Raw genomic sequence first — 17,478 nt, 5'->3', positions numbered from 1 at the left:
CCTTCCTCTATCCTCTCTGGCACTGTCCAGTGCGGCATCTGTCATTGGCCAGCCCGGCCTCCAGAGAGGTGCTGCTTGTTGCTGTGGCACCATCTCAGCAGCACCCCCTGTGGTTACATCCATTTGTTATGGCGAGTTGGATCCTGGTGCACCACTTACAGGTGTGCAACCGGCTCCAGGCCCTCATCAAAGGGATGCCATCTTGTACAAACAGACTTTGGTTGGGACTGCTGGACACTGTGGACACTGTGGGCTAGGACAGCTGGCCACTTGTGGCCTTAGAAACTCTTTTTTTCGGGCCTCCCCTGATGGCGCAGTGGTTGAGTGCTGGGCTATGAGGCTGCCCGCAGCCTCTGCAGCACTGGTTCAATTCCCGGGTGCCAGCGAGGGTCCCACATGGCACGACAGACCTCTTCTGTCTCTACCACTGCTCCCCTCAGTACTGTGTTTCGTCATTCTGCCTGTTCTCTTCCCCACTCTGTCTCTGGTGAATTCTCTCACCCTCCTGCGCTTCTGACTGTACCCAGTGCTTGTATAAATAAATTAATATATAAATATTTAAAAAAAAACAACTCTTTTTTTCCCAGTCTCCACTTTGTTAATAAACCCCTTTGTTGCTGCACCATAAGCCTGAGTGGTGTCTTGCAATCATGAGTGCAGGGGTGAGGACCCACCATGACCTGTCCTCAGCCTTTGTACTTTTTTAAGGTTCCACCCTGGAGACACTTTTGTACACACATAAGCAGTCCCATAAGTGTGTTTCCTGATTTCTCCTTATGGCTCCATCCTGCAATTGACCTGTGGATTTTATCTTTCCTATTATGAAATCACAGAGAAAGAAAGCAATAGAGAAAGCACAATTCCCTTCTTTTTCAGCCCCAACACCCCGAATTTTGTCTGATTATTGCCTCTTCCCAGGCTCCAGGCTGATCTGGCTCTCAACACACTCCAGGAAGATCACCTCATAAAAATGGACCTCTTTGACCCATATTTGTGGTGCGTTTGTGCTGTGTTTTTTTTTTTTTTAATTTTTTTATTTTTTTTTTTTTTATAGAGGCATGTTTTCTTTCTTTCTTTCTTTCTTTCTTTCTTTGTTTATACATGCACTGGGTACAGTCAGAAGCGCGGGAGGGTGAGAGAATTCACCAGAGCCAGAGCGGGGAGCAGATCAGGCAGAAGGACCGAAGTACACTGCTGAGGGGAGCAGCGGGTGGCAGGAGAGGTTGCACGCCATGCGGGACCCTCCTCCAGTGGCCGGGGATCGAACCGGCACTGCAGAGGCCGCGGGCAGCTTCGCAACCCAGCGCTCAAACGCTGCACCACCAGGGAGGCCCTGTGCTGTGTTTTGAGACACCATGAAGAGGCAATCTTTCAGACCCATGAGTTAGAAGAGTTGGTGGCTTGTCTCAGGAATCAAATGTTTTTATTAATATAAATTCCCACCCCATACTCTTTATATCAAGTCCCACAGCTCAGGACATCCTGGCTGAGGCTTAACTATATCCTCTATGAAGAATCATTTTATGTGTAGTAAGATTACTAAGTTCTTGCCCTCCAAATAAAGCAGCAATCACTTAGCAGTGTGAGTAATGCAGGATAAAATAGATTTCCAGAAACCCCTATTAAATATTCAAATAAACATTATAAATGCTGCAGAGCCACTTTATAGTTTTCTTGGATGGCTATTATAAAATCATTAAAGATCTTCAATGCAAGTCAGGCTGCATTATGAGATGATTTCTGGAATTTGTCAATGCTGTAAAACTACGTGGCACATGCACATATGTGTGCCTGTGTGTGTGTCCAAATGCTGGAAGGCTCATACTAACAATTGTGTCCCTGGCTCATCAGTAGCAACCCTCCATGACAACACCACTCAGCCAGCAAAGGGGCCCAGAATTCCCAAGGCAAGTTTATAGGACACGCTTCCCCATATCAGTCTACATGCTGATGGGAACAAAGTCATAGCATGTTTGGAGTGACCCAAAGCACAGACGCAGAAGAGCATGTGTGACGTCCACCTGCCTTGCTCCTAGAGGTGCCTTGGGCCCCAGCACAGCTTCCCCTAAGCCAGGCCATCCTATCCTTGCCTGGAAATTGTTTTCTCAAACTTGTACTGAGAAGACTTTGCCCACAGAACCTCTCTTCACTCTGATCTCCTGCCTGTGGGTCCTCTTCCTTCCTCACTCCTGATATCTACTCTCACTTTTGTCTACTCAGACTTCCAGACAGAGTTCTCACTCACTGCCCCTTCAAGAGCAGAGATGTGGCAACTACAACCTTTTAGAGGGCTTCAGAAGAAGAGATGAGAGTACCTGCCCACCTCCTGGGAGAATGAGGGCCAGGACAGCAGTGCTCACAGGTGAGTCCACTGCAGAGTGAACATGTTGGGTTACTCAGAAATCCTGGAGGGCGAGCCTCAGTCACTGTGGGAGGCAGCCAGCACTTGCTGGCCTTCCAGAGGCTGATGTAGCAGAACACTCTGTGGGGACATGGGAAGATATGTGAATGCCAGATCTTGGTGCCATGGGGCACCAAATGAAGAGCACCAGGGCTGAACTCAAAGTACAGAGTGGGGAACCAGGCTCGTTGTGTGGTTGAAACAGAACTTTTGGTTTCTATTTGTTCTTGGAGGAATACAGAATCTGGATGCGGCACCCACTATATTGGGATGGTATTTATGTGGCAAGATTCCAAGCAAGACCCTAAAAGGGACCACCTGAGTGAGCTGAGAAAAATCTATGCTTACAGTGACTAGAGGAAGAAAGAATGGAAGTAAGTCAGGGAGAGGCAGGTGTGGTGTGGGCACAGCAACAGTGCTACGCACATTCCCTGCCATGGAGTGCAGGGTGGCTGGATGTAAGACCTACTTAAACAGCTCATGAAGACAGGAGGGCCAAAGATGGGAAACACTGAAACCCTGAAACCCTGCTGCCCAAGAGAGAAACTGTCCCTTCAGCAGCCTGGCAGCTCCAGGCAGCAGACAGCAGCTTCTCAGGGCTCCTCGGTGGAGGATCCTACGTCAGGCTCTTCTTGGGTAGTTCAGAACGAGGCTTTCTTCTCAGGATGAGTCTCTTTGGGACTCAGTGGGTCATGATGAATGAGTAAAGGAAAGAACTAGGAACAGTACCAGTCCAGTGGGAAGACACCCCTTTGTGGTGTCTTGGCAATGGTTAAACACATGACAAGCACTGTATTCGAGAGGATTTTGTTGAACAGGGCATAGCTTCGGAATGCCCTGTCATACAAACATGGGGTTGGGTGTCCTATGACATTTACTTAAACTTTCTCAGTCTCAATGTCTTTATCTTAAAAATATGGATAATGACATTTACCTCTCAAAGGAATTATGAGAATGAGTTGTCCTTTGACGTAGAGCATTCTGCCTTTTCTTTGGCACTCAGAGTGTATCCAGTGAATGTTTATGGACCAAGAGTGCATCGTGACCACAGGCTGAGAACTGTATTCATTCAGGATTCTGATGTGACATACTAGGGTTGATCTTGCTTATTCTCCATGGTTATTTCCTGTAATGACACTCATGCTCCTGCCTTGGTTTCTGGATATCAGGACATGAAGTGGCAGTGACTGGAAGTCATTATGAAGGCCTCAGTAGTGCCTGGATCAAGCAGTATGAAGGACTCAGTAGTCCCTGGATCAAGCAAAATGAACTAACTACTCCAGAGTAAGAAGGTGCTGAAGAATCTGTCTGAGCCGGTGAGTCGAGTGGGAGAGGACTCAGAACTCAGAGAACGGCCCTGACTGCCTGCAAGGCTCTTCATTCTCCACCATGCATGGGCAGATGGCAGCTAGGCCTCAGCATGTCAATCAATCAGGGTTACCTTCTGTTTATTATTTATTATTAATTGTAATTATTAAGATAATTTCAGAAGTTCACCTGAACTGCACATTGTCTGCTTCAGTTTAAACACTGAAGGAGACACAGGATTCCTGCCCCCCACAGTTACTTTTTGATGTCAGTCTGTGCTGGTTTCTGTGTAGAAACCAAGGCTGCCATGTGGAGTCGGCACCTTCTCCATCACAGTGAGACAGGTGTTTGGATGGAGGGAATCCAGGTGTTCTGAACCCAACTCAGGGTCATGGGGGACTTCATGAAGCGGTGACACCTGAGCTTAGATCAGAAAGACAAATAAAAGTTGGCAAGATGGAAAATTAGGAAAGGCTAGGTTCTTCAATAATTATTGATTTAGTATATTATTGTCTATTCAATAGGTGTAGAGTAGTGAAGATATAAACCTTTATTCTAGGAGGTGATAAAATCATGGGTAGCAACTGTTTCCAAAGGAGAGGTGGACATTGCTGAGGGGCTGCCAGTGGGCAGACAAAGGGTGTCTGTGGCTCAGGAAAGTCTTCAGTGGAGATTTGAATGCTTACCAGGAGTTTGGTGGTTTATATGGAAGAGTGTTTCAGGCAGAAGGGAGAGCACATGAAGAATCAGAAGCGTGAAGAATTTTTGGCAATTTCAAGGAAGTGAAAGAAACTCAGTCTATACAGAGCATGGGGAGTAGATGGGAGGGGAGGGTGAAAGGGGAGGGCCAGGAAGGGCCTGACCATGACAATTTTTGAATCCAAGTGAAGCTTCAGGGACAGGTGGAAGCATTCTAAACATGACAGTGATGTTTAGATTTCTGGATTTAAAAGAATACTTTGGGCTCTGTTAGGGAAAATGAATTGAGGTGAGGCTGGCAGTAACTTCACTGTCCAGGATGGGTCTACTTGTTCAAGGGGAGTGAGGAATCCTTTTAAGTATTCACTTTAGTAATTAGGATGATGGTGGTCTGTCTGAGCCTCTGTAGGGGCAGTGGCTATTGAGATTGAAAATGGTTATGCCGACATTTGTACCATCAGTTAGGTTAGAGAAATATTTTAAACCCAAAACTGCATATCACAAATCCTTTCATGCTTTCAAGGATAATCTTTCACCAATGAACATGCTTCTTCCTGTCAGCATATTGCAGAAGGAGGAGTTGCAGGTGAATCAGCCTTCCTGCACAAAGTGAGTGACAGTCGCATCAACTATGCATTTGTCACCTGTTCCACTGCCTCGCTCCCATTGGCAGGGTTTCCCGAGGCCCCAGGTTTCTCCGTCAGCACGGATGCCACCCGCAGTGTGTGGTCTTAGACCCTGACTGCACTCAGTGGCAGGTGCTGGTGTCAGTTGCACAGGAGCACATCCTCAGTTGCACATGAGCTGCCAAAGTGACTAACAATCTGCCCCAACCTAGTCAAACTCAGCCAAAGTGAGGCTCATGACACTCTGTTTTATTCTTTGCAAACCAGTGTCAGAGCAACAGGGCCTGACATTTCATCTTGCTAATAGTGGTTAAATTTAATTAATGTTTAAAATATTTTATGCTCAGGACTTGATCAATTTAAAATTATTTCCAATTAATCTGATATTTTAAACCAGACATTCCTTGCCAGGACAGAGACTGTTGGTGCAAACAAATGCTCACCCCCAGCCTCCGTAGTGATTATATGGGGTCACACTGCTGCTTGGGTCACAGGGGGTTGTAGCCACGTGCGGTATAAACCACTACCTGGTCTAGACCTAAAACATATTCCACCCAGTCCTCTAGCTTTCTCCTACTCTTCTGTGATGAGGCCCACCCTAGATTCCCTGTGCCAGCTGACAGAACTACAAAGGGATAGAAGACCACCTAAGTCCCTTAAACTTTGCTTGAGTGAGAAATAAATTGTTCCTTTGTCATACCAGTGGATTTGGGCGTTATGAACATAGCACAGCATATCAAGACTAACATGCCTTTGCAACCCTAATTACAGCTGGTATGACTATTTATTTTCTAAAGTGAAATTCGCCTCCACTGTTTTGAGAGGACCCATATTCAGGACGTACCTGCTCTTTGCCACATTTTAGAAAATGCATGGTTATGATGAAAGCATTTTTAACTCCCATGGGGCCATCCAGGAAGTATGATAATGATGCCTGAACATTGGACTTGGGCAAGGAGAAAGGCAGATATGATGATGTAGTGTTTTCCTTAGGAGAGAAATCTGGAGAGATAGTCCAGCCTTTTCTGATTTGCTTAGCTTTGATTTTGTAGAACATGAGAAGAAATGAACAATTCCATGTTGGAATGCTGGTTTAAGGTACCTGTATATACCCTTGTTCAGAATCCAGTACAATTTTGGATACACAAGCTTAAAACATAGACAAGGAATTGGTACTGGAATGATAGAATTTGGGTTGTCAATGTATAAATTGAAGGCATCAGACTAACTAGCTCGCCTCAAAAGAACAAAAATTAAGAAAGACAAAATCATAAGCTAGAACCCTAGGAATACTCACAGCAAGGAAGCAGATACTTTGCAGAGGTTGTGAAGGAGGCAGAAATATGTGTGTGAGAAACAAGGTAATGTGGTGTCGAGGTAACCAAGAAAACAAGGAGGAGGTGAACTACCCTGTTGCCTTCTGGTGGAGATCTGGGTTGAAAACCAAGCGCTGTCAGACCTGAAGAAGCTGATAGGGCCCAGCAGGGCAGCATGGATGGAACCAGTGCAGGGGATGCCCTGTCCTGAGGGGTGACTGGGAGGCTGGTGACATTTCCAGGAGTCCGGCTACCATGAGTCATGGGAATGAAAGTAAAATGATTTACGACTAAGGCAGAATTCTTTTTTTAAGAGAAGGGTGAGTCAAGTTCCCATGCCAGTGGGAAGGAAGAGACAAGGTAACAGGAGCATGTCACTGAAGCAGGTAGTGCAGGGGCAAAGACAGGGAAAGGCTCTGGGCTAGACATACTCACAGTGTGGGCGCCTGGGACGTTCCCCATGAGAGGAGTCCATTCTCGTAGTGAAGAAGGATGTCCGCCAGGAGATGGAAGACATGGAGAGGAAACTTGGGGAAGCCTTCAAGGGAGCTAGGGAGACAGCTTTTAGGGCAACATAGAAGCTTTGTTCTCACAGTTAAGGCTGGGAACATAAATTTGCAGTGCAACAGTCCACATAGTCTTCTGTTTTTCTAAAATTATGCTGAACAAGATGTTTGTGAAAGTGACAACAGCAGACAATGAAATATTCTGGGATTGTGGTTTTATTGAATTAGTGTGAATGATAAAAAGAGGCACAGAAGTGAGGACAAAGGAGGCAAACTGAGTTGGAGGTCCCAGTTCTCAGGTGATAGAATCACTTTCTCCACGGACAGCACTTTTACAGCAGTCATCGTCCCCTCTCCCCTTTATAAGAATTAAGAACAGAATATTTCATTCCTTTAACATTTAAGAGACAAATCTGATGTGGTAAAAAATAATCTTGAGACTCTGTTTTAATGGAAATTAGACTCATATGTTATCTGCTCATCTACTAATCTATATATCTTTAACCCGTCCCTCAAGATGACTGTGTACCCTCTGCTCTAAACAGTTCCCTGAGAGAACAGAAGTGGATACTGTGGGCCACATCTTCTGCCCTTGAAGTAACTTGAAAGACAACACCCGTCCTTTCTCTCAGGCCTCAGAGATAGCATCAGGTTTTCTCCAAAAGCCTGTCAATCTGCAGCTACACCTTGTCTGTCACTCTGCAAGAGCACATGTGATGCCTCCTGTCTCTTCAGTACAGTCTGACCTCATAATGTTAAGTGGACTCAAACAATCATCAGCAGACATTTCATGTTAAAACATTGATGATATATTTTCTGATCAGTTCATTTCTTCATAAAAATAGGATCACAAAACAATTGGTATTAAAATGAAGTTGCTGCAACATTCCAGACTCTGAACCTGCATTGTGTTGAGTCTGGGGTAGGAGCTCGGTAAGTTCTCAGTATCTATAAATAGCTTCATGGTTTGCAAATATGGCTTTTTCAATGGAGTTACAGTGTCTAAACGTACTAAAAGTAGAAACATACAACATCAAGTTCCACTGTTTGTAGTAATTCAGCGAACTTGGCAGGTAAAGGATGGTCAGATCAGGAGGAATTTTAGTTTCCTTACTGTAGTGGCAGGAAGGGCCAGTGCAGGTTTTCTATGATTGGAGCAGACAGTAAAGGAGAGTCATGGAGCCCTTGGTGGCTCTCCAGGCTTTTAGTGCCATTTTACCAGGTACCCAGCAGACAGGGGTGCCGGAGGTCCAGGAGGGTGGCAAGCCTTCCAGCCCCCAGCAAGTCTTCAGTCTTTCTGGGTTCTCTGGCCTTCTCTCGTGGCCTCTGCTTCTCTGCTATTTCTCCTCATTCTCTTCTGGTAGTTTTGTTCTGTTCTGCTGCATCCCTGTGACGCCGCCCTTATAAGCACCATCTCAGCCCAGGTTAATCCCTCCTCGATATGGCCACACCCCACTCCAGGTGCCCGCATTGAGGCATGCATTCAGGACCACAAGGATCCATCATCAATCCTAATGGTGGGAGGGCAATTATTTACAATAAACTTACAATCCTGAACTTTTATGATTCTAGGAAATTCTGATCCTAGGAAAATGGGAATTGAAGTGAGCAAAATCTGGATTTCATTTTGGAATCTCAGATAGGTAGGTGTAGGTGGCCCTGCTGAATTGACTCTAAAGGAACTCGAGGGAGTCATAGTCCTCGCAACAGGCATATAAAATTGTAAGCATTTGGGTAAATACTTAGAAGTGGAGTTGCCGGATCCTATGGAAGCTCTGTCTTTAGTAGGTCAAAAAATCTCCACACATCTCTTCATAGTGGTTGGACCAGTTTGCACTCACACGAGCAGTGCAGGAGAGTTCCCTTTTATCCACATCCTCACCAACATTTGTTGTTGCTAGTTTTTTAAATATGTGCCATGCTCGCTGGTGTTAGGCGGTATCTCACTGTACTTTTGATTTGAATTTCCCTGGTTACAAGTGATGTTGAACATTTTTTCATATGCCTGTTGGCCATTTGCATTTCCTCTTTGGAGAGGTATTTACCCAAATGACACAGAAACATTAATTCCAAAGTGCACCTGCACCCCTATGTTTATAGCAGCACTATTTACAATAGCTAAGCTATGGAAACAACCCAAATGCCGCCAAAATGGATGACTGGTTCAAGGAGATGTGGTGCATATACACCATGGAATATTACTCAGCAATCAAAAAAGGTAAACTCATGCCATTTGCAGCAACACGGATGGAGCTGCAAGGAATCATGCTCAGCAAAATAAGCCAGAAAGAAAAAGAAAAGAATACCGGATGGCCTCACTAATAGCAGGAATTTAGAAAACCTAAATAAGGGACCAGGAAAAAGACTGATTAATACAAAGTAAAAATCAAAATCAACAAGCAACCATAAACCAGAGACACACTATGGGAAGGGGGTGGCAGGGAGAGGAAGGATTAGGGTCATAATAAGGGGGTGCAATTGTATGGGGAATATAACCAAAATGATAATGCATACATTGTGCAAATATGAAAACGATGTAAGAATTATACAAAATAAAATATTCATTTAAAAAATGAAAATAAAAAAAAATAAAAGAAAAAAATAAAAATTTAAGAAGAGGATATCATTCTCACCAATACCCAGGTGAAGCCAATACTGTCCTGTTGGGACAGCTGTTCTGATGAGAAGAGTCTTGTCTGCGGTCAGTCTGGTCTCCTGTCCTGGACACACAACACAGGATAATGAGCACTGAGTGCTACCTGGCGTGCACTTGCTGAGGAACTGTGGACACATGATCCAGACTTGGTAAGTCAGCACCTTTGGGAATCTGCCCTGGAGGAAGCGCAGCAGACAACCTACACACAGGCTTGAGCACTGTTGACAGGCCCAGCACCACTGAAGCCTTGTCGTGGAATCAGCATGAACTTGAGATTTCGGCTTCTGCTTGTCCACATCCTCTGTGTGTGGTTCGGGGTTCATCCCCAAAGTGCACTTGACTCCTTTTTTTCTTGATGACAACCAAACTGCTTTAACTTCAGAATGACCAGTGAGGAAGAACATTTGAAGGGGTCTGAAAATGGGGAATGTTGTCAGAATCTGGGTCCTAAAGTTAGGTGTATTGCTGAGGTGAAAGGGTGACTCTTTGTCTAGAATGTGAGGTGAATGTTCACTTGGTGTGGGGGTTCCCTATGGTCAACTAACCTCTGTGATAAGAAGGTCAGTGTCAGGACAAGCTGAAAGGGAGTCTAGCCATGCGGGTCAGTGCAAGGGCTTTAGGGAAGGCAGCCCCACTGTGCCAAGCGATGGTGTAAAGCAACCAACCCATCCCGGGCAGGTTTATGAATGTTCCCAAGCACAACAACCCCAAGTTCTCGTGAGGATGTGTAGCAACAGAAATTCCTCATCATTGATGGGATTGCAAAATGGCACCGACGCTTGGGAAGATGGTTTGAAATTGTATCTATACAAACTGTTTTGTTCTTATAAAACTAAACATACTCTTACTATATGATCCATACATTGTCCTCACTGGTATTTATTCAAGTAAATTTTTAAAAGTAGTCCTACAGAAAAACCTGCATAGAAATGTTTGTACAGGCTCTATTCATAATTACTAAAACTTGGAAGCAACCAAGATAGTGTTTAACAGATGAACTGATAAGCTGTAGTATATTCAGACAATGAGCTATATAGCTCAGTGGTCAAAAAAAATAAGTTATCACATACATATATACATATACTTGTGCCTTGAAAACATATATATGTGTGTGTAAGTTATTCCTTTATCAAATGATATAAAAGAAACAATAGAAAGAGTAAAACCTAATGTAAAATATGGACCTTAAAGATAATGTATCAATAATGGTTCATCAATTGTAACAGCTGAACCACAGCAATGCAAGATATTAATAAGAAGGAACACTGTTTTTGGAAGGTTGAGGGGATTTATGGGAACTATGAGATTTCCACTCAATTTTTCTCCAAATATTAACTCATAAAATAAAGTCTATTAATTTAAAAACTACAAAATAAATAATTGAAATTTACTGAGACGTGGCGTGGCAGTGAGTGAACAAAACATATTTTTACCACATTTAGTAAGTTTTCTTCAGTAGCTTAATTAAAGACAAAAAAAATAGAAAAGAGAAAATAATAAGTAATTCACCAGTATTTATCAAGCCCTATCTTTTCTGTAATAGAATTTGTGTGACATTTAGATAAATACTCAATCAGAAAAGAATGGAAATTCACTGAATGGTTGTGCCTATTAATAAAGTAAACAAGATTAATTTACATGGTTAAATACACTGAAAAAATAGGAAGCTTTTAGTGCAGTTCTTAGCACATAGTATATGCTCAACAAAGCTAACATGTGCTGGGTAGTTTGTGGTCTGTGTGACAGAAGTGAAACACTTAATGCACCTGATAAGAATTCAGAGAACAGGGCCTCCCTGGCGGTGCAAGGGGTTTAGCACCACACTACGAAGCTGTCCACAGCGTGTGCAGCATGAGTTCGATCCCCAGCCAGCCAGGGAGCAACTCACATGGAGCAGCAGACATCTCCTGTCTCGCCCGCTGCTCCCCTCAGCAGTGTATTTCAGTTGATCTGCCTCTTCTGTCCCCCCGCCCCCACGTCTCTGGCCTGTACCCCAGCTCTTGTGTACATAAATAAATCTTTAAAAGAAAAGAATTCAGAGAACAGAGAACTTACTGCAAACTGCAACACTTGTGATGGAACTGAAATTTGTGCTAATGTTAACACAAACAAAAATAGTATCTGATAAGCAAATAAAATAAATACAAGCAAACCCACAAGGAACAATAGAAAGGTGTTGAGCAAGTGAAACATGTCATGAACAGACATGCTGAAGTCTAAGCCCCTTGGTCACTGATTGCAAATATGTCATGGTGTTTCATTGCCAAGAAAGGCAGTCGTTCCAGGCAGCCATCACAAGAGGATTCTGTGTCATGAAGCAAGCAAGCCCACCCAGGGGAGCTGAATATAGAGTGGCCTGAAGAAAGGCAGTGGTGGTGGGTTCACCCCAGATAGCAAACATGGAGGTGCACAATGGTGACACAGTGTGACTTTGGTCTAGGCAAAAAAAAAAAAAAAAAAAAAACCTCTTCTTCTGTCTCTCCATTCCCTGACACTTCAGCAACAGAAATAATAGCAATCAAAGGGTGCTTCTTAGTAAATTTCATGATGTAGCCTGAAGGATGTTTCCTAAGTGAAGAACAAAATGAGCAAGAGCACATAAACATTCAGACATTACAGCAATTTTGTTCATTTGAAGTTTAAAATCACTACATAGTATTGCTGGTTTAGCATAACCTAATGGTGGTAGTCATTACTTTTCTTAAGAGTTTTTAAAGATATAATCCAAATACCATAAAAGTCACCCATTAGAGCATACAAATAAATGATAAATTCACAGTTGTGCAAACATCGCCAAAATAAAATTTGGAACATTTTCATAAGCCCCAAATTAACCCTAGACCATTAGCAGATACTTCCCATTTGCACCAACCCTTGGGCTTGGCAAAATCCAATCCACTCTCTCTCTCTGTAGATACCCCTCATCGGGTTTTTGGAATTAATGGAATCTTATAGGAAGTTATGTTCTGTGTCTTGATTTTTGACTTAGCACAAGACTTTCAAAATCCATCCAGGTCTCAGAATTTCATTTCTTTTTTTTTTTAAGATTTATTTATTTATTTATTTATACAAGCACTGGGTACAGTCAGAAGCACGGGCGGGTGAGAGAATTCACCAGAGCCAGAGTGGGGAGCAGAGCAGGCAGAAGGACCGAAGCACACTGCTGTGCCCAGGGGAGGCCCCTTTTTATGCTTTTTCTTGATGCAGCAGATGGCAGACCCTTTCTAGAGCGGATATTCTGGGGGCTTTGCGGTCCCCCCCAACAATAGGACTTTTTAAATTCCCAATTTCGACATCACGCCACCCCAGAAGATGAAGGAGGTGAGTAACAGACACAGAACCACCCCCGCACGCACTCGTCTCTCCACACTCTGACGACAGACGCCCGCACGACCCTGGGGACACCCCGTGTCCAGCAGCGCCGAAGGAGCAGCGCCCCGGGAGAGTCGAGGGAGGACTGAGAAGCCGGAGGAGGCACCTCCAGCTCAGACCCCGGCGCGCAGGGAGGTCGTGCCCGAGACGGGCTGACGCTCCCAGGCGCCGAGACCGTCGCCGCGCGGGGAGGACACGCGGGTCACGGGGGCGCGAGAGGGGGACGTCCAGCTGGGGACCCAGGACGGTCCATTCCCCCGCGGAGCGCCCCGCGACAGCACGAGCCCCCGCAGGCGATGGTGCCAGGGCAGCCTCTTACCAGGCGGTGCAGGTCCCCCCGCGCACCGCCGCCCCTGGCTTCTCATCACCCCGTTTCCTTCGCCGGCCTCGTGGGCTGCTGTGGAGAGAATCCCCCGCGAGCGCCTTGAGGACGTTCGTGCCCGATGGAGGAATCCACCCGCCGAGGGCCGCCTCCTGGCACCTCCGGGTCTGGGCCGCCTCTGCACCCTGACTCCACCTTGCCCCGGAACCTCCCCCCGCGAGTTCAGGACTCAGGCCCCGGGAGGCAGCGGCTCCAGCTTCCCCGACAGCGTCCCTGGAGGGCCTGGAGCCACCGGAGCCTGTACAGGGCTCACTGCAGAGGGAAAACATTCCCGGGCTACTCAGCAGTGACCACGGCGAGCGCCAGGGGCCTTTTCACAGACTTCACGTGTCCTTCACACTGTTTCCTCAGCTCACCCCGAAAGGCCGCCAAGCAGGGTGTGCAGAGTCACGGCGAGACAGTGCCCCAAGCGGCATCAACGTCCTCCACCCCAGCTCTCTGCAGGAGGACGGCCCCGATCACTCTCTCCTCAGGTCTGAGAAATCCACACTTCACCTCACCTTGGCCGACATGTCGGTCACTGCAGCCCAGCCCAGGAAAGTCTCAGGACACGAGCTGGAAACGCTTCCTCTCCCCGCCCGAGACTGCTTGATGCTCATCCCTGCTTGTGAGAAGGTGAGCAGCTCCTCCTGGCCTGCTCTCGGGATGTATTTCCTTTCTCTCGGGATGTTCCACATATTCTTGCACACATCCAAGTTTTACAGATTTGTTTCATGAATCTACACATATTTATTATTAGTATTCTTCAAAATGATATCACAAGTCAGATTAATTTATAACTAAGAATTTGATAAGGTAACTCTAGCTCAATTATTTGGCTTTCCAAAATACTCGTTTAATGAATACTTAAGATTTATTTATTTATGCACACAAGAGCTGGGGTACAGGCCGTCGATGCCGGGGTTGAGAGGATTCACCAGAGACAGAGCAGAGAACAGAGCGGGCCGGCTGACAAAATACACTGCTAAGGGGCCCAGCAGGCCAGTCAGGAGAGGTCTGAGGCACATGGTAGTCAGCTCCCTAGCCAGCTGGAGATCCAACTTGTGCACAGTGGCTGGCAGTAGTTTGAGAGCGCTGTGTTTAACCCCTGGGCCACCAGGGAGGCCCCTTACCTTTAGTTTGAGGTCAGAAGTGTGACTCCTTCATTTCCCCCTGCTTTTAATCAGGAAATCTTTGGTTATTTGGGGTCTTTTGTGTTTCCATATGAACCTCAGTAATTTTTGTTCTATTCCTCTGAAGAATTTCATTGGGATATTTACTGGGGTTGTAGTGAATCTAGAAGGGGCTTTGGGTTGGATGGCCCTTTGGACAATGTTGATTCTTCCACCCCATGAGCTGGGTCTTTCTTTCCATTTCTCTAAGCTTTCTATTATTTTTTTCCACAATGTTTGATAGTTTTCCTTGTAAAAGTCTTTCACCTCCTCTGTTAAATTTATTCCCAGTTAATTTTTTTGCATGTGCCATTGTAGGTGGGATGGCTTTGTTAAATTCCTCTTCCAGTTCATTATTTGTACTTAGGAAGGCATATGTTTTTCAATGCAGAGTTTGGTGGCATTACATACACTCACTCTGTCGTGTAACTCTTATTTCTGAAACCAGGGTGTCCCAAAGGCTTACATACATCCCCAAAATAGACCTGCGTTCTTTCTGCTCATTGCTTAACCCTTTGCACTCCACTGTCCCCTCTCAGGGTACATCGGAATTCTAGCATATCACTCAGATGTCCCCTCTCAGGGGACATTGCAATTTATTAGTGATTATGGGGAATTGAGTTATTTCAACACAACTTTTTGAAACATGCATGTTTCCCTGAAGTTTTATCTTGAAATGGCACAAGAAATTAAATCAAAATATCATAAAATTACTAAGATATATACAAGAAATGTCAGCGGGTTTTGTGTCAGACAAGAATGTGAGATGCGTGCTCACAACGGTCCGAGCACTTCGCGACACCACTTGAAAAGAGTGATAAGGGGAGTTTGTAGAAGAAAGGTCGGTTTTCAAACAGTGTGCACTGTGTAGTGAGATATATAATTACAAATAAACAAGTCTACATCTGGAGGAAAAGATTTTCAAAGCTGAGCTCATTTTGGTTTGAAGCTTCGAGCAGTGCAAATAGATCTAAAGAGGAGAAAATCGGAAAAGTGATTCTTTTCTTAGTGAATAAATTGTTTGGTGAAAGCTATTTTGGTAAATATCATCTTGTCAGTTAGTAATAACAATTAGAAACTTTCAACCCATGCATTTATTTATATTTTTTATTAGAACAATGGCAAAGCGTCCAACCACGAATGAGTATCATGACACAAGTAGTAGTAAAGATGAGCTCCACTAATCAGCCTGCAATGCATATTGGGGAGTGTTACAAAACTTATCATACTGTACAAAATTATAAACAATAAAATATTGGTTTTTTTTTTGCAAATATACATTCTGTGATGTCACCCAATTCATATAAGTCCAATATCATTATAATACGTTACTTGGTTCCAAAATTATACTAAATAATACGAGGGTCTGTAAATGCACGTTTCCGCCGCAAAGTAGCATCAAGTAGCTGGTAGCCAATGTCCAGAATGGTTCGGAGTGCAAAGGGTTAAAAGTCAAACTATTCTTTGTCTTCTAGCCTGGCTACATTACCAAGACCAACATGTTCTTCCCGAGCAGTTCTGCTTCTCCAGAGAAAGAGAACCTCGCAGCCCAATACCGGCCATCCACCTCAGTATCTTATGGGTACACTCCCTTTCATCCAGGGGATGAACTTAGGGGTGGGGGCGACCAAGGGAGATGGCACAGACCTGCAATTAGCACACACCTCTTGTCCCCATATCCGAAGGATAAGCGCCCCACACAAGAATGGACCCATAGCCTCCCTGCTCCGTAAGTCTCAGACCGTGAAGCTGTCCACAGCCACTGCAGCAAGAACTCCATCCCCAGCCAGAGAGCTGACCCACATGGCACAACACCTCTCCTGTCTCCCCGCGGCTCCCCTCAGCAGTGGATTTCAATGGATCTGCCTGTTCTGCTCCCCACTCGTCTCTGGGGATTGCTCCCCTGCCCTGGTCCACAACCTGTCCCTGGAGCTCAGGGCTCCTGTAGTGTCCTCGCCGCTGGAGCGTGGGCAGTGTCTCTGGGCTGTGCTGATGCTGTGCATCCTGACCCCGGGATGCGGCTGATCTGGGCAAGGTCCCCATGGAGCACGGTGGAGGACTCTCCTGGTCCACCGCTGACAGCATCACCACCCACCTGGGCCGCCCACCCATCCACAGAGGCCTCACCCACCACACCCCTGGACGCCCCAACACACCTGCAGGGGGACGTGACATGAGTCCCCTGAACCCCTCACCTTCAGAGCAGAGACTGACCCTTGCTGCAACAGCCCACATGGGTCACGTCACAGCAACAGACACTTCCAGGGAACGTGGTACTAGCAGAGGAGTGTTGTCTTAGCAAACCCTGCAGGCCACTTTGGACCAGGTCTGAGGTGAAGGCTGAGGGGCCCAATGCCATCTTTAATGGGCGCTCAAGGACACCTAGGAGCCTGCAGCATCGTGGAAAGCGGCCTGCGGCCTAGGGGTGAAAACCTCAGCAACCTCCCATGGCGCGTTGAGGAATATGGCCCATGGCCCCAACACTCCGGGTGGAATTTGAAGGGACCAATGTACCTCCCCCTGAATCAGGGAGGATGCTCTCAGGGGACAGACACCCCATCAGTCACTGACCTCGAAACACAGGACGGGGGCTCTGGCCATAGAGATGTTCCTGACTGAGGAAGCTGCGTAGAGGGCACGGACAGGGAGTAGCGGGCGCCCAAGTCCCAAATCAATGATCAGAGAAACAATCCCCGATGGACGGGCCCCGAGCCCAGCCCTGCAGAGAGGATGCGCGGAGCTGACACAGGGCACGACTGCAAATCCACAGAACGAGGCTAGGTATGGACATGCAGGTGAGTAACAGGGGCAAACTCACAGGTCCTCGGAGCCTCGAGAGAGGACTCAGGCCAAGCCCCTCAGCAAGAGACACACCGCAGAGACCCCCACGACCAGCACCCGCTCCCTGACCGCCACAGCCATGGGAGCCCCTGCTTCTCGGCCCCAGAGGCCACCCCTCGGGACCGTTCTGCTCAGGGAGCTTTCTTGTCCTTACTCCTGTGAGTAAATGTCTGGCTCTTCTGGAACACTGGGCTCCACTTGGAAGTACACCAAAGACAAG

This window comes from Talpa europaea, assembly GCF_964194135.1.
Source record: "Talpa europaea genome assembly, chromosome: 8".
Lineage (NCBI taxonomy): Eukaryota > Metazoa > Chordata > Mammalia > Eulipotyphla > Talpidae > Talpa > Talpa europaea.
Note: the sequence above shows the minus strand (reverse complement) of the source record.